The sequence below is a fragment of the Salmo salar genome, chromosome ssa14 (assembly GCF_905237065.1).
Source record: "Salmo salar chromosome ssa14, Ssal_v3.1, whole genome shotgun sequence".
NCBI lineage: Eukaryota > Metazoa > Chordata > Actinopteri > Salmoniformes > Salmonidae > Salmo > Salmo salar.
Window position 1 is genome coordinate 1,006,561 of NC_059455.1, and position 22,906 is coordinate 1,029,466.

The following is a 22,906-nucleotide window of genomic DNA, read 5'->3' on the forward strand; positions in this document are numbered from 1 at the left end:
CATAACCAGCAGAGGCCTCCACCACTACCAGTGGAGTGGGACAGGTAACCATAACCAGTAGAGGCATCCCCCACTACCAGTGGAGTAGGACAGGTAACCATAACCAGCAGAGGCCTCCACCACTACCAGTGGAGGGGGACAGGTAACCATAACCAGTAGAGGCCTCCACCACTACCAGTGGAGTGGGACAGGTAACCATAATCAGCAGAGGCCTCCACCACTACCAGTGGAGTGGGGTGACACAGGTAACCATAACCAGTAGAGGCCTCCACCACTACCAGTGGAGTGGGACAGGTAGCCATAACCAGCAGAGGCCTCCACCACTACCAGTGGAGTGGGACAGGTAGCCATAACCAGCAGAGGCCTCCACCACTACCAGTGGAGTGGAACAGGTAACCATAACCAGCAGAGGCCTCCACCACTACCAGTGGAGGGGGACAGGTAACCATAACCAGCAGAGGCCTCCACCACTACCAGTGGAGGGGGACAGGTAACCATAACCAGAAGAGGCCTTTACCACTACCAGTGGAGTGGGACAGGTTCCCATAGCCAGCAGAGGCCTCCACCACTACCAGTGGAGTAGGACAGGCAACCATAACCAGCAGAGGCCTCCACCACTACCAGTGGAGTGGGACAGGTAACCATAAGCAGTAGAGGCCTCCACCACTACCATAACCAGCAGAGGCCTACACCACTGCCAGTGGAGTGGGACACGGAACCATAACCAGCAGAGGCCTCCACCACTACCAGTTCGAGTGGGACAGGTAACCATAAGCAGTAGAGGCCTCCACCACTACCATAACCAGCAGCGGCCTCCTCCACAACCAGTAGAGTGGGACAGGTATCCATAACCAGCAGAGGCCTCCACCACTACCAGTGGAGTGGAACAGGTAACCATAACCAGCAGAGGCCTCCACCACTACCAGTGGAGTGGGACAGGTAACTATAACCAGCAGAGGCCTCCACCACTACCAGTGGAGTGGAACAGGTAACCATAACCAGCAGAGGCCTCCACCACTACCAGTGGAGTGGGACAGGTAACCAATAACCAGTAGAGGCCTCCACCACGGTAGGTGGAGCAGGTTGACATGGTAACCATAACAAATAGAGGTCTCCACCACTACCAGTGGAGTGGGACAGGTAGCCATTACCAGCAGAGGCCTCCACCACTACCAGTGGAGTGGGACAGGTAACCATAACCAGTAGGGGCCTCCACCACTACCAGTGGAGTGGGACAGGTAACCATAACCAGTAGGGGCCTCCCCCACTACCAGTGGAGTAGGACAGGTAACCATAACCAGCAGAGGCCTCCACCACTACCAGTGGAGTGGGGTGACACAGGTAACCATAACCAGCAGAGGCCTCCACCACTACCAGTGGAGTGGGACAGGTAACCATAGCCAGCAGAGGCCTCCACCACTACCAGTGGAGTGGAACAGGTAACCATAACCAGTAGAGGCCTCCACCACGGCAGGTGGAGCAGGTTGACATGGTAACCATAACAAATAGAGGTCTCCACTACTACCAGTGGAGTGGGACAGGTAACCATAACCAGCAGAGGCCTCCACCACTACCAGTGGAGTAGGACAGGTAACCATAACCAGCAGAGGCCTCCCCCACTACCAGTGGAGTAGGACAGGTAACCATAACCAGCAGAGGCCTACACCACTACCAGTGGAGTGGGACAGGTAACCATAACCAGCAGAGGCCTCCACCACTACCAGTGGAGTGGAACAGGTAACCATAACCAGTAGAGGCATCCCCCACTACCAGGGAGTAGGACAGGTAACCATAACCAGCAGAGGCCTCCACCACTACCAGTGGAGTGGGGTGACACAGGTAACCATAACCAGCAGAGGCCTCCACCACTACCAGTGGAGTGGGACAGGTAGCCATTACCAGCAGAGGCCTCCACCACTACCAGTGGAGTGGGACAGGTAACCATAACCAGTAGGGGCCTCCACCACTACCAGTGGAGTGGGACAGGTACCCATAACCAGTAGGGGCCTCCCCCACTACCAGTGGAGTAGGACAGGTAACCATAACCAGCAGAGGCCTCCACCACTACCAGTGGAGTGGGGTGACACAGGTAACCATAACCAGCAGAGGCCTCCACCACTACCAGTGGAGTGGGACAGGTAACCATAGCCAGCAGAGGCCTCCACCACTACCAGTGGAGTGGAACAGGTAACCATAACCAGTAGAGGCCTCCACCACGGCAGGTGGAGCAGGTTGACATGGTAACCATAACAAATAGAGGTCTCCACTACTACCAGTGGAGTGGGACAGGTAACCATAACCAGCAGAGGCCTCCACCACTACCAGTGGAGTAGGACAGGTAACCATAACCAGCAGAGGCCTCCCCCACTACCAGTGGAGTAGGACAGGTAACCATAACCAGCAGAGGCCTACACCACTACCAGTGGAGTGGGACAGGTAACCATAACCAGCAGAGGCCTCCACCACTACCAGTGGAGTGGAACAGGTAACCATAACCAGTAGAGGCATCCCCCACTACCAGCGGAGTAGGACAGGTAACCATAACCAGCAGAGGCCTCCACAACTACCAGTGGAGGGGGACAGGTAACCATAACCAGTAGAGGCCTCCACCACTACCAGTGGAGTGGGACAGGTAACCATAATCAGCAGAGGCCTCCACCACTACCAGTGGAGTGGGGTGACACAGGTAACCATAACCAGTAGAGGCCTCCACCACTACCAGTGGAGTGGGACAGGTAGCCATTACCAGCAGAGGCCTCCACCACTACCAGTGGAGTGGGACAGGTAGCCATTACCAGCAGAGCCCTCCACCACTACCAGTGGAGTGGAACAGGTAACCATAACCAGCAGAGGCCTCCACCACTACCAGTGGAGGGGGACAGGTAACCATAACCAGCAGAGGCCTCCACCACTACCAGTGGAGTGGGACAGGTAACCATAACCAGTAGGGGCCTCCACCACTACCAGTGGAGTGGGACAGGTAACCATAACCAGCAGAGGCCTCCACCACTACCAGTGGAGTGGGGTGACACAGGTAACCATAACCAGCAGAGGCCTCCACCACTACCAGTGGAGTGGGACAGGTAACCATAACCAGCAGAGGCCTCCACCACTACCAGTGGAGTGGGACAGGTAACCATAACCAGCAGAGGCCTCCACCACTACCAGTGGAGTGGGACAGGTAACCAATAACCAGTAGAGGCCTCCACCACGGCAGGTGGAGCAGGTTGACATGGTAACCATAACAAATAGAGGTCTCCACCACTACCAGTGGAGTGGGACAGGTAGCCATTACCAGCAGAGTCCTCTACCACTACCAGTGGAGTGGGACAGGTAGCCATTACCAGCAGAGCCCTCCACCACTACCAGTGGAGTGGAACAGGTAACCATAACCAGCAGAGGCCTCCACCACTACCAGTGGAGGGGGACAGGTAACCATAACCAGCAGAGGCCTCCACCACTACCAGTGGAGTGGGACAGGTAACCATAACCAGTAGGGGCCTCCACCACTACCAGTGGAGTGGGACAGGTAACCATAACCAGTAGGGACCTGCCCCACTACCAGTGGAGTAGGACAGGTAACCATAACCAGCAGAGGCCTCCACCACTACCAGTGGAGTGGGGTGACACAGGTAACCATAACCAGCAGAGGCCTCCACCACTACCAGTGGAGTGGGACAGGTAACCATAGCCAGCAGAGGCCTCCACCACTACCAGTGGAGTGGAACAGGTAACCATAACCAGTAGAGGCCTCCACCACGGCAGGTGGAGCAGGTTGACATGGTAACCATAACAAATAGAGGTCTCCACTACTACCAGTGGAGTGGGACAGGTAACCATAACCAGCAGAGGCCTCCACCACTACCAGTGGAGTAGGACAGGTAACCATAACCAGCAGAGGCCTCCCCCACTACCAGTGGAGTAGGACAGGTAACCATAACCAGCAGAGGCCTACACCACTACCAGTGGAGTGGGACAGGTAACCATAACCAGCAGAGGCCTCCACCACTACCAGTGGAGTGGAACAGGTAACCATAACCAGTAGAGGCATCCCCCACTACCAGTGGAGTAGGACAGGTAACCATAACCAGCAGAGGCCTCCACCACTACCAGTGGAGGGGGACAGGTAACCATAACCAGTAGAGGCCTCCACCACTACCAGTGGAGTGGGACAGGTAACCATAATCAGCAGAGGCCTCCACCACTACCAGTGGAGTGGGGTGACACAGGTAACCATAACCAGTAGAGGCCTCCACCACTACCAGTGGAGTGGGACAGGTAGCCATTACCAGCAGAGGCCTCCACCACTACCAGTGGAGTGGGGTGACACAGGTAACCATAACCAGTAGAGGCCTCCACCACTACCAGTGGAGTGGGACAGGTAGCCATTACCAGCAGAGGCCTCCACCACTACCAGTGGAATGGGACAGGTAGCCATTACCAGCAGAGCCCTCCACCACTACCAGTGGAGTAGGACAGGTAACCATAACCAGCAGAGGCCTCCACCACTACCAGTGGAGGGGGACAGGTAACCATAACCAGCAGAGGCCTCCACCACTACCAGTGGAGTGGGACAGGTAACCATAACCAGTAGGGGCCTCCCCCACTACCAGTGGAGTAGGACAGGTCACCATAACCAGCAGAGGCCTCCACCACTACCAGTTGAGTGGTGTGACACAGGTAACCATTACCAGCAGAGACCTCCACCACTACCAGTGGAGTGGGACAGGTAGCCATTACCAGCAGAGGCCTCCACCACTACCAGTGGAATGGGACAGGTAGCCATTACCAGCAGAGCCCTCCACCACTACCAGTGGAGTGGAACAGGTAACCATAACCAGCAGAGGCCTCCACCACTACCAGTGGAGGGGGACAGGTAACCATAACCAGCAGAGGCCTCCACCACTACCAGTGGAGTGGGACAGGTAACCATAACCAGTAGAGGCCTCCCCCACTACCAGTGGAGTAGGACAGGTAACCATAACCAGCAGAGGCCTCCACCACTACCAGTCGAGTGGGTTGACACAGGTAACCATAACCAGCAGAGGCCTCCACCACTACCAGTGGAGTGGGACAGGTAACCATAGCCAGCAGAGGCCTCCACCACTACCAGTGGAGTGGAACAGGTAACCATAACCAGTAGAGGCCTCCACCACGGCAGGTGGAGCAGGTTGACATGGTAACCATAACAAATAGAGGTCTCCACTACTACCAGTGGAGTGGGACAGGTAACAATAACCAGCAGAGGCCTCCACCACTACCAGTGGAGTAGGACAGGTAGCCATAACCAGCAGAGGCCTCCACCACTACCAGTGGAGTGGAACAGGTAACCATAACCAGCAGAGGCCTCCACCACTACCAGTGGAGGGGGACAGGTAACCATAAACAGCAGAGGCCTCCACCACTACCAGTGGAGTGGGACAGGTAACCATAACCAGTAGGGGCCTCCCCCACTACCAGTGGAGTAGGACAGGTAACCATAACCAGCAGAGGCCTCCACCACTACCAGTGGAGTGGGGTGACACAGGTAACCATAACTAGCAGAGGCCTCCACCACTACCAGTGGAGTGGGACAGGTAACAATAGCCAGCAGAGGCCTCCACCACTACCAGTGGAGTGGAACAGGTAACCATAACCAGTAGAGGCCTCCACCACGGCAGGTGGAGCAGGTTGACATGGTAACCATAACAAATAGAGGTCTCCACTACTACCAGTGGAGTGGGACAGGTAACCATAACCAGCAGAGGCCTCCACCACTACCAGTCGAGTGGGTTGACACAGGTAACCATAACCAGCAGAGGCCTCCACCACTACCAGTGGAGTGGGACAGGTAACCATAGCCAGCAGAGGCCTCCACCACTACCAGTGGAGTGGAACAGGTAACCATAACCAGTAGAGGCCTCCAACACGGCAGGTGGAGCAGGTTGACATGGTAACCATAACAAATAGAGGTCTCCACTACTACCAGTGGAGTGGGACAGGTAACAATAACCAGCAGAGGCCTCCACCACTACCAGTGGAGTAGGACAAGTAGCCATAACCAGCAGAGGCCTTCACCACTACCAGTGGAGTGGAACAGGTAACCATAACCAGCAGAGGCCTCCACCACTACCAGTGGAGGGGGACACGTAACCATAAACAGCAGAGGCCTCCACCACTACCAGTGGAGTGGGACAGGTAACCATAACCAGTAGGGGCCTCCCCCACTACCAGTGGAGTAGGACAGGTAACCATAACCAGCAGAGGCCTCCACCACTACCAGTGGAGTGGGGTGACACAGGTAACCATAACCAGCAGAGGCCTCCACCACTACCAGTGGAGTGGGACAGGTAACAATAGCCAGCAGAGGCCTCCACCACTACCAGTGGAGTGGAACAGGTAACCATAACCAGTAGAGGCCTCCACCACGGCAGGTGGAGCAGGTTGACATGGTAACCATAACAAATAGAGGCCTCCACCACTACCAGTGGAGTGGGACAGCTAACCATAACCAGTAGAGGCCTCCACCACTACCAGTGGAGGGGGACAGGTAACCATAACCATTAGAGGCCTCCACCACTACCAGTGGAGTGGGAAAGGTAACCATAACCAGCAGAGGCCTCCACCAGTACCAGTGTAGTGGGACAGGTAACCATAACCAGTAGGGGCCTCCCCACTACCAGTGGAGTGGGACAGGTAACCATAACCAGCAGAGGCCTCCACCACTACCAGTTGAGTGGGACAGGTAACCATAACCAGCAGATGCCTCCACCACTACCAGTGGAGTGGGACAGGTAACCATAACCAGCAGAGGCCTCCACCACTACCAGTGGAGTGGGACAGGTAACCATAACCAGCAGAGGCTTCCCCCACTACCAGTGGAGTAGGACAGGTACCCATAACCAGTAGAGGCCTCCACCACTACCAGTGGAGTGGAACAGGTAACCATAACCAGCAGAGGCCTCCACCACTACCAGTGGAGTGGAACAGGTAACCATAACCAGCAGAGGCCTCCACCACTACCAGTGGAGGGGGACAGGTAACCATAACCAGCAGAGTCCTCCACCACTACCAGTGGAGTGGGGTGACACAGGTAACCATAACCAGTAGAGGCCTCCACCACTACCAGTGGAGTGGGACAGGTAGCCATTACCAGCAGAGGCCTCCACCACTACCAGTGGAGTGGGACAGGAACCCATAAACAGCAGAGGCCTCCACCACTACCAGTAGAGTGGGGTGACACAGGTAACCATAACCATTAGAGGCCTTTTCCACTACAAGTGGAGTGGGAAATGTAACCATAACCAGTAGGGGCCTCCCCCACTACCAGTGGAGTAGGACAGGTAACCATAACCAGCAGTGGAGTGGGGTGACACAGGTAACCATAACCAGAAGAGGCCTCCACCACTACCAGTGGAGTGGGACAGGTTCCCATAGCCAGCAGAGGCCTCCACCACTACCAGTGGAGTGGAACAGGTAACCATAACCAGCAGAGGCCTCCACCACTACCAGTGGAGGGGGACAGGTAACCATAAACAGCAGAGGCCTCCACCACTACCAGTGGAGTGGGACAGGTAACCATAACCAGTAGGGGCCTCCCCCACTACCAGTGGAGTAGGACAGGTAACCATAACCAGCAGAGGCCTCCACCACTACCAGTGGAGTGGGGTGACACAGGTAACCATAACCAGCAGAGGCCTCCACCACTACCAGTGGAGTGGGACAGGTAACAATAGCCAGCAGAGGCCTCCACCACTACCAGTGGAGTGGAACAGGTAACCATAACCAGTAGAGGCCTCCAACACGGCAGGTGGAGCAGGTTGACATGGTAACCATAACAAATAGAGGCCTCCACCACTACCAGTGGAGTGGGACAGGTAACCATAACCAGTAGAGGCCTCCACCACTACCAGTGGAGGGGGACAGGTAACCATAACCATTAGAGGCCTCCACCACTACCAGTGGAGTGGGAAAGGTAACCATAACCAGCAGAGGCCTCCACCAGTACCAGTGTAGTGGGACAGGTAACCATAACCAGTAGGGGCCTCCCCCACTACCAGTGGAGTGGGACAGGTAACCATAACCAGCAGAGGCCTCCACCACTACCAGTTGAGTGGGACAGGTAACCATAACCAGCAGATGCCTCCACCACTACCAGTGGAGTGGGACAGGTAACCATAACCAGCAGAGGCCTCCACCACTACCAGTGGAGTGGGACAGGTAACCATAACCAGCAGAGGCTTCCCCCACTACCAGTGGAGTAGGACAGGTACCCATAACCAGTAGAGGCCTCCACCACTACCAGTGGAGTGGAACAGGTAACCATAACCAGCAGAGGCCTCCACCACTACCAGTGGAGTGGAACAGGTAACCATAACCAGCAGAGGCCTCCACCACTACCAGTGGAGGGGGACAGGTAACCATAACCAGCAGAGTCCTCCACCACTACCAGTGGAGTGGGGTGACACAGGTAACCATAACCAGTAGAGGCCTCCACCACTACCAGTGGAGTGGGACAGGTAGCCATTACCAGCAGAGGCCTCCACCACTACCAGTGGAGTGGGACAGGAACCCATAAACAGCAGAGGCCTCCACCACTACCAGTAGAGTGGGGTGACACAGGTAACCATAACCATTAGAGGCCTTTTCCACTACAAGTGGAGTGGGACATGTAACCATAACCAGTAGGGGCCTCCCCCACTACCAGTGGAGTAGGACAGGTAACCATAACCAGCAGTGGAGTGGGGTGACACAGGTAACCATAACCAGAAGAGGCCTCCACCACTACCAGTGGAGTGGGACAGGTTCCCATAGCCAGCAGAGGCCTCCACCACTACCAGTGGAGTAGGACAGGTAACCATAACCAGCAGAGGCCTCCACCACTACCAGTGGAGTGGGACAGGTAACCATAAGCAGTAGAGGCCTCCACCACTACCATAACCAGCAGAGGCCTACACCACCACCAGTGGAGTGGGACAGGTAACCATAACCAGCAGAGGCCTCCACCACTACCAGTTCGAGTGGGACAGGTATCCATAACCAGCAGAGGCCTCCACCACTACCAGTGGAGTGGAACAGGTAACCATAACCAGCAGAGGCCTCCACCACTACCAGTGGAGTGGGACAGGTAACTATAACCAGCAGAGGCCTCCACCACTACCAGTGGAGTGGAACTGGTAACCATAACCAGCAGAGGCCTCCACCACTACCAGTGGAGTGGGACAGGTGGCCATAACCAGCAGAGGCCTCCACCACTACCAGTGGAGTGGAACAGGTAACCATAACCAGTAGAGGCCTCCACCACGGCAGGTGGAGCAGGTTGACATGGTAACCATAACCAATACAGGTCTCCACTACTACCAGTGGAGTGGGACAGGTAACCATAACCAGTAGAGGCCTCCACCACGGCAGGTGGAGCAGGTTGACATGGTAACCATAATCAGCAGAGGCCTCCACCACTACCAGTGGAGTAGGACAGGTAACCATAACCAGCAGAGGCCTCCACCACTACCAGTGGAGTGGGACAGGTAACCATAAGCAGTAGAGGCCTCCACCACTACCATAACCAGCAGAGGCCTACACCACTACCAGTGGAGTGGGATAGGTAACCATAACCAGCAGAGGCCTCCACCACTACCAGTTCGAGTGGGACAGGTAACCATAAGCAGTAGAGGCCTCCACCACTACCATAACCAGCAGCGGCCTCCTCCACAACCAGTAGAGTGGGACAGGTATCCATAACCAGCAGAGGCCTCCACCACTACCAGTGGAGTGGAACAGGTAACCATAACCAGCAGAGGCCTCCACCACTACCAGTGGAGTGGGACAGGTGGCCATAACCAGCAGAGGCCTCCACCACTACCAGTGGAGTGGAACAGGTAACCATAACCAGTAGAGGCCTCCACCACGGCAGGTGGAGCAGGTTGACATGGTAACCATAACCAATAGAGGTCTCCACTACTACCAGTGGAGTGGGACAGGTAACCATAACCAGTAGAGGCCTCCACACGGCGGGGACAGGTAACATAATCAGCAGAGGCCTCCAACACTACCAGTGGAGTAGGACAGGTAACCATAACCAGCAGAGGCCTCCACCACTACCAGTGGAGTGGGACAGGTAGCCATTACCAGCAGAGACCTCCACCACTACCAGTGGAGTGGAACAGGTAACCATAACCAGCAGAGGCCTCCCCCACTACCAGTGGAGTAGGACAGGTAACCATAACCAGCAGAGGCCTCCACCACTACCAGTCGAGTGGGTTGACACAGGTAACCATAACCAGCAGAGGCCTCCACCACTACCAGTGGAGTGGGACAGGTAACCATAGCCAGCAGAGGCCTCCACCACTACCAGTGGAGAGGAACAGGTAACCATAACCAGTAGAGGCCTCCACCACGGCAGGTGGAGCAGGTTGACATGGTAACCATAACAAATAGAGGTCTCCACTACTACCAGTGGAGTGGGACAGGTAACCATAACCAGCAGAGGCCTCCACCACTACCAGTGGAGTGGGACAGGTAACCATAACCAGCAGAGGCCTCCACCACTACCAGTGGAGTGGGACAGGTAACCATAACCAGTAGGGGCCTCCCCCATAACCAGTGGAGTAGGACAGGTAACCATAACCAGCAGAGGCCTCCACCACTACCAGTGGAGTGGGACAGGTAACCATAACCAGCAGAGGCCTCCACCACTACCAGTGGAGGGGGACAGGTAACCATAACCAGCAGAGGCCTCCACCACTACCAGTGGAGTGGAACAGGTAACCATAACCAGCAGAGGCCTCCACCACTACCAGTGGAGGGGGACAGGTAACCATAACCAGCAGAGGCCTCCACCACTACCAGTGGAGTGGGACAGGTAACCATAACCAGTAGGGGCCTCCCCCATAACCAGTGGAGTAGGACAGGTAACCATAACCAGCAGAGGCCTCCACCACGGCAGGTGGAGCAGGTTGACATGGTAACCATAACAAATAGAGGTCTCCACAACTACCAGTGGAGTGGGACAGGTAACCATAACCAGCAGAGGCCTCCACCACTACCAGTGGAGTAGGACAGGTAACCATAACCAGCAGAGGCCTCCCCCACTACCAGTGGAGTGGGACAGGTAACCATAACCAGCAGAGGCCTCCACCACTACCAGTGGAGTGGGACAGGTAACCATAACCAGCAGAGGCCTCCACCACTACCAGTGGAGTGGAACAGGTAACCATAACCAGTAGAGGCCTCCACCACTACCAGTGGAGTGGGACGGGTAACCATAACCAGCAGAGGCCTCCACCACTACCAGTGGAGTGGGGTGACACAGGTAACCATAACCAGCAGAGGCCTCCACCACTACCAGTGGAGTGGGACAGGTAGCCATTACCAGCAGAGGCCTCCACCACTACCAGTGGAGTGGGACAGGTACCCATAACCAGCAGAGGCCTCCACCACTACCAGTGGAGTGGGGTGACACAGGTAACCATAACCAGTAGAGGCCTCCACCACTACCAGTGGAGTGGGACAGGTAACCATAACCAGTAGAGGCCTCCACCACTACCAGTGGAGGGGGACAGGTAACCATAACCATTAGAGGCCTCCACCACTACCAGTGGAGTGGGACAGGTAACCATAACCAGTAGGGGCCTCCCCCACTACCAGTGGAGTAGGACAGGTAACCATAACCAGCAGAGGCCTCCACCACTACCAGTGGAGTGGGGTGACACAGGTAACCATAACCAGCAGAGGCCTCCACCACTACCAGTGGAGTGGGACAGGTACCCATAGCCAGCAGAGGCCTCCACCACTACCAGTGGAGTAGGACAGGTAACCATAACCAGCAGAGGCCTCCACCACTACCAGTGGAGTGGGACAGGTAACCATAAGCAGTAGAGGCCTCCACCACTACCATAACCAGCAGAGGCCTACACCACTACCAGTGGAGTAGGACAGGTAACCATAACCAGCAGAGGCCTCCCCCACTACCAGTGGAGTAGGACAGGTAACCATAACCAGCAGAGGCCTCCACCACTACCAGTGGAGTGGGACAGGTAACCATAACCAGTAGAGGCCTCCACCACGGCAGGTGGAGCAGGTTGACATGGTAACCATAACAAATAGAGGTCTCCACTACTACCAGTGGAGTGGGACAGGTAACCATAACCAGCAGAGGCCTCCACCACTACCAGTGGAGTAGGACAGGTAACCATAACCAGCAGAGGCCTCCCCCACTACCAGTGGAGTTGGACAGGTAACCATAACCAGCAGAGGCCTCCACCACTACCAGTGGAGTGGGACAGGTAACCATAACCAGCAGAGGCCTCCACCACTACCAGTGGAGTGGAACAGGTAACCATAACCAGTAGAGGCCTCCACCACTACCAGTGGAGGGGGTCAGGTAACCATAACCCAGCAGAGGCCTCCACCACTACCAGTGGAGTGGGACAGGTAGCCATAACCAGCAGATGCCTCCACCACTACCAGTGGAGTGGGACAGGTAACCATAACCAGCAGAGGCCTCCACCACTACCAGTGGAGTGGGACGGGTAACCATAACCAGCAGAGGCCTCCACCACTACCAGTGGAGTGGGGTGACACAGGTAACCATAACCAGTAGAGGCCTCCACCACTACCAGTGGAGTGGGACAGGTAGCCATTACCAGCAGAGGCCTCCACCACTACCAGTGGAGTGGGACAGGTAACCATAACCAGCAGAGGCCTCCACCACTACCAGTGGAGTGGGGTGACACAGGTAACCATAACCAGTAGAGGCCTCCACCACTACCAGTGGAGGGGGACAGGTAACCATAACCATCAGAGGCCTCCACCACTACCAGTGGAGTGGGACAGGTAACCATAACCAGTAGGGGCCTCCCCCACTACCAGTGGAGTAGGACAGGTAACCATAACCAGCAGAGGCCTCCACCACTACCAGTGGAGTGGGGTGACACAGGTAACCATAACCAGAAGAGGCCTCCACCACTACCAGTGGAGTGGGACAGGTTCCCATAGCCAGCAGAGGCCTCCACCACTACCAGTGGAGTAGGACAGGTAACCATAACCAGCAGAGGCCTCCACCACTACCAGTGGAGTGGGACAGGTAACCATAAGCAGTAGAGGCCTCCACCACTACCATAACCAGCAGAGGCCTACACCACTACCAGTGGAGTAGGACAGGTAACCATAACCAGCAGAGGCCTCCACCACTACCAGTGGAGTAGGACAGGTAACCATAACCAGCAGAGGCCTCCACCACTACCAGTGGAGTGGAACAGGTAACCATAACCAGTAGAGGCCTCCACCACTACCAGTGGAGTGGAACAGGTAACCATAACCAGCAGAGGCCTCCACCACTACCAGTGGAGTGGGACAGGTAACCATAACCAGCAGAGGCCTCCACCACTACCAGTGGAGTGGAACAGGTAACCATAAGCAGTAGAGGCCTCCACCACTACCATAACCAGCAGAGGCCTCCACCACTACCAGTGGAGTGGAACAGGTAACCATAACCAGTAGAGGCCTCCACCACTACCAGTGGAGGGGGTCAGGTAACCATAACCCAGCAGAGGCCTCCACCACTACCAGTGGAGTGGGACAGGTAGCCATAACCAGCAGATGCCTCCACCACTACCAGTGGAGTGGGACAGGTAACCATAACCAGCAGAGGCCTCCACCACTACCAGTGGAGTGGGACGGGTAACCATAACCAGCAGAGGCCTCCACCACTACCAGTGGAGTGGGGTGACACAGGTAACCATAACCAGTAGAGGCCTCCACCACTACCAGTGGAGTGGGACAGGTAGCCATTACCAGCAGAGGCCTCCACCACTACCAGTGGAGTGGGACAGGTACCCATAACCAGCAGAGGCCTCCACCACTACCAGTGGAGTGGGGTGACACAGGTAACCATAACCAGTAGAGGCCTCCACCACTACCAGTGGAGTGGGACAGGTAACCATAACCAGTAGAGGCCTCCACCACTACCAGTGGAGGGGGACAGGTAACCATAACCATTAGAGGCCTCCAACACTACCAGTGGAGTGGGACAGGTAACCATAAGCAGTAGGGGCCTCCCCCACTACCAGTGGAGTAGGACAGGTAACCATAACCAGCAGAGGTCTCCACCACTACCAGTGGAGTGGGGTGACACAGGTAACCATAACCAGAAGAGGCCTCCACCACTACCAGTGGAGTGGGACAGGTTCCCATAGCCAGCAGAGGCCTCCACCACTACCAGTGGAGTAGGACAGGTAACCATAACCAGCAGAGGCCTCCACCACTACCAGTGGAGTGGGACAGGTAACCATAAGCAGTAGAGGCCTCCACCACTACCATAACCAGCAGAGGCCTACACCACTACCAGTGGAGTAGGACAGGTAACCATAACCAGCAGAGGCCTCCCCCACTACCAGTGGAGTAGGACAGGTAACCATAACCAGCAGAGGCCTCCACCACTACCAGTGGAGTGGGACAGGTAACCATAACCAGTAGAGGCCTCCACCACTACCAGTGGAGTGGAACAGGTAACCATAACCAGCAGAGGCCTCCACCACTACCAGTGGAGTGGGACAGGTAACCATAACCAGCAGAGGCCTCCACCACTACCAGTGGAGTGGGACAGGTAACCATAACCAGCAGAAGCCTCCACCACTACCAGTGGAGTAGGACAGCTAACTATAACCAGTAGAGTCCTCCACCACTACCATAACCAGTAGAGGCCTCCCCCACTACCAGTGGAGTAGGACAGGTAACCATAACCAGCAGAGGCCTCCACCACTACCAGTGGAGTGGGACAGGTATACATAACCAACAGAGGCCTCCACCACTACCAGTGGAGTGGGACAGGTAACCATAACCAGCAGAGGCCTCCACCACTACCAGTGGAGTGGAACAGGTAACCATAACCAGTAGAGGCCTCCACCACTATCAGTGGAGTGGGACAGGTACCCATAACCAGCAGAGGCCTCCACCACTACCAGTGGAGTGGAACAGGTAACCATAACCAGCAGAGGCCTCCACCACTACCAGTTGAGTGGGACAGGTAACCATAACCAGCAGAGGCCTCCACCACTACCAGTGGAGTAGGACAGGTAACCATAACCAGCAGAGGTCTCCACCATGGCAGGTGGAGCGGGTTGACATGGTAACCATAACCAGTAGAGGTCTCCACCACTACCAGTGGAGTGGGACAGGTAACCATAACCAGCAGAGGCCTCCACCACTACCAGTGGAGTCGGACAGGTAACCATAACCAGCAGAGGCCTCCACCACTTCCAGTGGAGTGGGACAGGTAGCCATAACCAGCAAAGGTCTCCACCACGGCAGGTGGAGTGGGTTGACATGGTTGCCATAACCATTGGAGGCCTCCACCACTACCACTTCATCACAGCGATTACGTGTCATAAAGGTGAGTTCCATGTGTTAAGACATTGTTTGACGCTATCATGGTCTTGGCAGGAGAGTGGCAGCCTTGACCAGACAGAGAGGGAGAGCGAGAGAGAGAGAAGCCACAAAACCAACCGGTAAGTGCCTCTCCAAGCTCATAGAGTTTATTGACTGATGATCTTTAGTAGTGTTAACACTTTGCATGTGTTAACTTCATGCAGGAGAGAGGCAGACATGATGATATTTTATTTTTGATAATTTTGTAGAGTGGATTTGAGTTTGACCTGCCATACCAATTTTTTTTTAAACGGTTTTCAACCGTATGTTGCTGTTTATTATTACAGTAAAGTAACTCTATTATACATTGAACATTTTTGTTAAGTTTCAAACCATACAGTGTGTAGAGCAGCAGTAGTAACAACCTGAAATAGGGGAAGTGAGAAAAATACTGGGAAATTATTCATACAGTAGCAGAGAAAGAGTACAAAATGGTAGTTTACTTGAATACATCCACATTACAGTCACACCAGTATTCAATATAGTATGAATGGCCATGGCCCCTAAGAATGATTGGACTGTACCAGAGTAAGTGCCCCGCTGCAAGGCCCCCCTTATCCTCCTTTGCAAGTTAAGATTTGTCTGAATCCTTTTCTAAAAGTTACTAGAAATTAGTATTTAAAACAAGTAGACTACAGTAGCAAAATGTGTCCTCCCCCAATGTCACAGTTGCTCCTACGCCCCTGGGCCTGGTTAATTTTCATTCAATACTGAGCAATCTATGCTTAAGTGTCTCCAGAAATAAGAATATCCATGTACACCTTCCCATGCAGTGCTCTATTACTTAGTGGCCAAAATAAGTGAATGTGAAAGATGGGCTTGGCCTACAGTATATCAATGTCAAAAGCCATCACACATTGAATGCAATTGGCCACAGCATCTGCATTCAGATTGCTGCTGTCACAAAAGTGTCACTTCCTACTTGCAAAATCAATTCCTTTTATAGTTATGAGGTCCCTCACCGAGGTAAAGTAGGTTTTATATCAGACATTCACCTTTACATCTCTTGTTCGCAATAACTTTTGCATTGATTGTCATAGGAACATCAAAACAAGTGCTAATTATTCAAAAAATGTCTGGCCTACATTTATAAATCAAATCGAATGTATTTATAAAGCCCTTTTTACGTCAGCTGATGTCACAAAGTGCTATACAGAAACCCAGCCTAAAACCCCAAACAGCAAGAAATTCAGATGTAGAAGCACGGTGGCAAGGAAAATCTCCCTAGAAAGGCAGGAACCTAGGAAGAAACCCAAAGAGGAACCTGGCTCTGAGGGGTGGCCAGTCCTCTTCTGGCTGTGCCAGGTGGAGATTATAAGAGTACATGGCCATTTAAAGCCAGATTGTTCTTCAAGATGTTCAAACGTTCATAGATGACCAGCTGGGTCAAATAATAATCACAGTGGTTGTAGAGGTTGCAACAGGTCAGTCAGTAATTTAGGAGTAAATGTCAGTTGGATTTTCATAGCCGAGCATTCCGAGGTCGAGACGGCAGGTGTGGTAGAGACGAGGGAGAGAGAGAGAGGGAGAGAGAAGGAGAGTCGAAAACAGCAGGTCCGGGACCAGGTAGCACGTTCGGTGAACAGGTCAGGGTTCCATAGCCTCAGGCAGAATGGTAGAAACTGGAGCAGCAGCACGACCAGGTGGACTGGGGACAGCAATCAGTCATCAGGCCTGAGGCATAGTCCTAGGGCTCAGGTCCTCCGAGAGGGAGAGCATATTTAAATTCACACAGGACACCGGATAAGACAGGAGAATTACACCAGATACAACCTTTGATTTGTATGTGTTGATTTGATAGAAATAATGAAATCATGTAAAAATGCATTTAAATCTCTTTTCGCAATAACTTTTGCATTGATTGTGATAGAAACGTCAAAACAAGTGCAAAATATTCTAAAAACATCTGGGAAAGAAGTTCAAAGAAGAGACAAATACTTTAATTGGAGAAACAGGAAGGACTGAGATCAAAAAGAGGATAACAGAATGCAGAGAATATTTAAAACATTTCATGATTAATCCTATCTTCATGGCTTCACCCTCTTATTATATCGAAAAACCTTGTCTCTTTCTTAAAAAATGTCGACCTTCTAAGTTAGCTTTAGTTCTGTAAACCATTTATCAACAGTATCTACTGAATCTCAATTGCTTAAACAGTAGGCCGCATTAAATCTGCATTAGGCAATACACTCACATAGCTCATTTTCAAAGCTTTGTGGAAAAGGAAGAGGACACCCATGTGCCTTTTGACAATGTGCATCATAGGTATACAGCTGAGGAATGTCATCCCTCTCCAATTAAAAAATGTTGAATGTCAACAATTCATCTTATAATCCACTGACAGGGCAGTTTCTCAAACATTTTCAACATTTATTTTTAAATATTTTCAATAAATCACTAACTCAAGATGAACTGGAAGAGGTGACTGACTGGAAGAGGTGACTGACTGGAAGAGGTGGCTGACTGGAAGAGGTGGCTGACTGGAAGAGGTGGCTGACTGGAAGAGGTGACTGACTGGAAGAGGTGGCTGACTGGAAGAGGTGACTGACTGGAAGAGGTGACTGACTGGAAGAGGTGGCTGACTGGAAGTGGTCGCTGACTGGAAGAGGTGGTTGACTGAAAGAGCTGGCTGACTGGAAGAGGTGACTGACTGGAAGAGGTGGCTGACTGGAAGAGGTGACTGACTGGAAGAGGTGACTGACTGGAAGAGGTGGCTGACTGGAAGAGGTGGCTGACTGGAAGAGGTGGCTGACTGGAAGTGTTGGCTGCAGCTATGGTCCATGAATCACAGTAAAGGATCCTGGCCAAACACGCCCCCATTCACATCGACTGGGCTGTACAGGAGTGGGTCGAGAGCTTTAAGTTCCTCGTGTCCACATCGCTAAGGACCTATCATGGTCCAAACACACCAACACAGTCGCGAAGAGGGCACGACAACGCCTCTTCTCCCTCAGGAAGCTGAAAAGATTTGTCATGGGCCCTCAGATCCTCAAAATGTTCAACAGCAACACCATGGAGAGTGTCTGGACAGGCTGCATCAACACTTGGTATGGCAACTGCTCTGCATCCGTCCGCAAGGGTAGTGCATACGTCCCAGTACATCACTGAGGTCGAACTCCCTGCCATCCAGGACCTCTATATCAGGCGGTGTCAGAGGAAGGTCCTAAGAATTGTCAGACTCCAGCCATTCAAGTCTGGGACCAAAAGGCTCCTGAACTGCTTCTACCCCTAAGCCATAAGACTGCTAAATAGTTAACCAAATAGATCCCCGGACTATCTGCAATGACCCTTTTACTATTTTTTGACTCTGTACACACACACTGGACTCTTTCCTTACACTCACACATGCTGACACTGACACTCCAACACATTCACACACACAGGACTCTACCCATACACTCACACATGCTGACACTGACACTCCAACACATTCACACACCATTCATTTTAAAAGATGGAGTCAATGCATGCACCTGTGCGAAAATCGAATTAGCATATTAATACAATCCCCATCAAAATCTGTCAGTTTAAGCTATGGGCCAAGTCTCAATCCTCCGCATCTGCCGATATCGGTCTTCCGCATTTGCGGTGAAAAGTGGCAGAGCTATGGAGGTGTTTCAAAGTCCAGGAGACATTACGAAATTTGGTCTTCTCACGAAAACATCTGTACGCCAAACAGTTTGTGCTACAAACTATTATGACCACTCTATCGAAAGATGAGACTCTAACAAACACAAGAGATGTAGATCTACCACATAGATAGGACAGACACTTCAAAACAAAAGTCCTTTTGATTTATTTTTTGACTATCTGCTTTTCCATGTATGAATCTGTTATTCAATGTGTTTCGAAGGGATAATAGCAGTAAGTTTCATCAAATACATTTAAATAAATATTTTTGTTATATTTTTTTTATATTCGTTTTATACCTACAGGGGTCCTACAATTATAAATCTAATGGCTAAACTATCCTTGGTATGACCAACTTAAAATATGTCAATATGTTAGCTTAGTAGAAACCCAGCCCCGTGCCCTTAGAGTCTAGGGAGTTATAGGGCAGGGCACTGTCTCCTCTTTCTTAGTCCACAGAGAGAAATTGACAATTTGTTTTACAGGATCAGAACCTCAAAGTAACAGATTCATATAGTAGTTTAACATCTTCCAATAACAGCTATTCATATAGCAGAAATGAGATGCCATTCAAATAAGAACATCAATTCATAAACTTTAAAAGTCCCACAAATCCTCCATTATGAAATGGGCCCCTTCTGACAGGCGAGTAGAAACATACCGGGCCATGACAGACGGAGAGGGGACAGGGGAAACGTTGCCTCATACCGGCGTTGATGCAACCATGACATACCCAGTACTTACAGTATCTATATATACTGTAGCTGGGTTGAGCGTTTGCATTTTGACCATAATTTAGGCACTGGGTTTCCTTTGCTTGACTTAACAGATTTCATGTTTCAAGCAGCACATCAGAATCATTAGTACAACAAACATCATTAACAGTCCTCACATCAACCTAACAAACCAAATCCCATTATAGATACCCTGGTCTACAGACACCCTGGCACAGTGCAACTTGTTGCATGTGGGATACAGCATTTACTACTTATCCAAATGAATCTTGACTTCTTCAGCTTGTTCTGTGGCAGCCAGGTGGAGGTCTTCAGGGTTGTGGTGTTGTTTTGGTAGGAACAGGTCACTCAGTGTTGTCTCCATAAGTACATTGAAACAAAACAGTGGTCAGGGCACTGGACAGACAAGGGGACCTATACATTATGTAATTAAGTACATCAATAATTGCACACCATTGTGCTCAGTAATATACACCATTCTCCGTATTTTGCTGGTCTGTTACCCGCTATCACTGTCCCCGGTCAGAGGATATGGGGAATGATTCAACCTCAGAGTTACACACAGGGATACTTTATTGACATTCACAGGCAGCCATGGAAAGTAGAATGGTAGTGGTTCAGTTGGTAGAGCATGGTGTTTGCAACGCCAGGGTTATGGGTTCGATTCCCACGGGGGACCAGTACGGAGAAAACATTTATGAAATGTATGCATTCATTACTGTAAGTCGCTCTGGATAAGAGCGTCTGCTAAATGACTAAAATGTAAATGTAAAAATGTTTAACAGGAAAAAATAGAGACAATGAATATTCACATACCAAATGAATACACCAGGGCAAGAATGTACAGATACAGAACTTTACCTGAATAGAGGAGAAACAAATGGCAAAGAACTGTACAGAACTAAAAGCTAATATTGTACTGAATAACCAGTAGTAATATACACAAATACAATGTCCCTCCCTCTACTACTACTGACCAACCTGTAGTAATATACAAAACCACAATGTCCCTCCCTCTACTATTACTGACCAACCAGCAGTAATATACACAAATACAATGTCCCTCCCTCTACTTACTTTACACACCATCTCACATGTCAAGATATGAGTCTAGTTGTGTTGGGCAGGGAAGAGGTGTAGGAGCTTGATGCTCTCTCGGCAACTGCTTGAAGAAGGCTGAGAGGGGGTGGCAAGAATTGGGGATCTGACTCCACGGTATGATAAGGCACCTGGCAACCTGGTCCCTAGCAACCAATCGGTTTGGTTAGGGCCAGAGGTGGGAAGGGCCACTTACATATTTTGTCTCTGAGAGAGGGCTGTGAGATGGTGTGCTAAGAGTCACCGGCAGGTAATTCTGTAACACAATTAGCGAAACCAAAACTTGTATGGCGGTGATGACTTGTGTCAGTTCCATTGATGGTTTGAATCATTTAGATTTAGTTTGATGCTTCTATGATGATCCATGAAAAATGTATTGAGGATAAAAGATTAAAATGCATTTTTATATGATTTGATTATTTCTATCAAATCAACACTTGACTGTTTACACAAATCAAAGGTTGTAAAAAGTAGGCGAGGCCTTTTCAGAATAATTAGCACTCATTTTATATTTCTATGACAATCAATGAAAAGGTTATTGCGAACAAGAGATTAAAAGGCATTTTTATATGATTTGATCATTTCTATCAAATCAACACAGCTTTTTATGCAAATCAAAGGTTGTAAAAGTAGGCCAGACATTTTTTTAATAATTAGCACTCGTTTTGATGCTTCTATGACAATGCAAAGGTTATTGTGAGCAAGAGATTTAACGTCAAATGTCTGTTGAATGTCTGTTGAATGTCTGATATAAAACCTACTTTACCTCCGTACAGCCCTCTCGGTTATGGCTGGTGACGTCACACACATAATCCGCAGTACTAGAAGGAACCTATGCAACTGACAACCATCATTTTTCCGGGTTGGCCTGTCATGTAAAAGGAGGCACACGGGACCGCGTACCTGGTTGTTTTGAGTTCTACGTGTTAATACGAAGATTTCCTTATCGATTCCAGGTGTAGACCTATACTTTCTCGATCTTGAAGGTATGTGTTTATCTGGACTCTAATCTACTGTTGTGCTTTCACTTTGAAGGTACTAAAGTGTCTTCAATTCATCTGTGTAGGGTTACTACAAACGTGCAGCATAATTTCAGGCATTAGCAACAGGTATCATGACTAAAAAATGTGTTCATGTTTTGGTTGTAGCATGTTGAAACACTTTTGCCTGTAAACAAATGAAGTTGGGCGCCTGAGTGATAGCCTAGGCCTATATCCTTCAAATTGTTATAAACTGATAAAGCAAACTCCGATATAAACTCGACGGTTGAAAATTGCATAGCCTAAGAGAAAGCGATTGGTTTATTTAAATTCTCATCTCAAAGAATAATCATGCTTATGTCAAATAATTAGCAAAGTGGTTATAGTTGAACACAGAACTGATGTTCTGCTGGTGTGAGAATAGAGACAGTCTTTACAAATTGAAAGGAAAAAACACAACTATTCTCATACTTCCTCAATGTGAAGGCAGCTTTTCAAAGTAATCATACCACTTCCTCATTTTGTTTATTCAAAACACGCATTTAATTCGCCAAGTTCTCTCATTTGCTTTGCCGATCTTTTGCATTGTTACTTATAGTTTGAGATGTGTTATTTTGTGCAACAACGTAATTTTGTGTAACGATACAATACAATAGATTTTTTTTATTGAAGGTTACAAGTAGACTACAAAACAGTTATTCAGCCTTGATAAGATTTCCCAGGAGAGGCAGAAGAAGAGGCAGCAGGAGAGAAGAGGTGTTATAGGCATTCACTTTAATGATACTACAATATATGCAGAGAGAAAAGGTCTTATAGGCATTCACTTGAATGATACTACAATATATGCAGAAGGACGTTTAGCAGATTTTAGGAAGAAATAGCCAGTGATGAAACAGAAAGGACACTGTCTGTCACCTGTGCTTTGACATGCATTTCAACTGTAAGAACAAGGTTGATGATTCTGCATGTAAATTAAAGGACTTGAGATGCGCTATGCAGATATCGCTCCTCCATTTCCTGGTTCTTAAAATTTTAATAGTTAGCCTAATTTCGGTTTAT

General features: G+C 50.9%; 1 protein-coding gene across 3 annotated transcripts in view; it reads left to right on the plus strand.

Annotated features, from left to right (window-relative positions):
• Positions 1–21,664: 21,664 nt before the first annotated feature.
• Positions 21,665–22,906, plus strand: part of fam49ba (family with sequence similarity 49 member Ba) — a 57,075-nt gene continuing 55,833 nt past the window's right edge. Inside the window, exon 1 of one of the 3 annotated variants that reach the window (XM_045693789.1) lies at positions 21,665–21,853. The gene's annotated coding sequence lies outside the window, so the exon portion shown is untranslated. The remainder of the gene's footprint in view (positions 21,854–22,906) is intronic. The other 2 variants (XM_045693790.1, XM_045693791.1) reach the window with 2 other exon arrangements.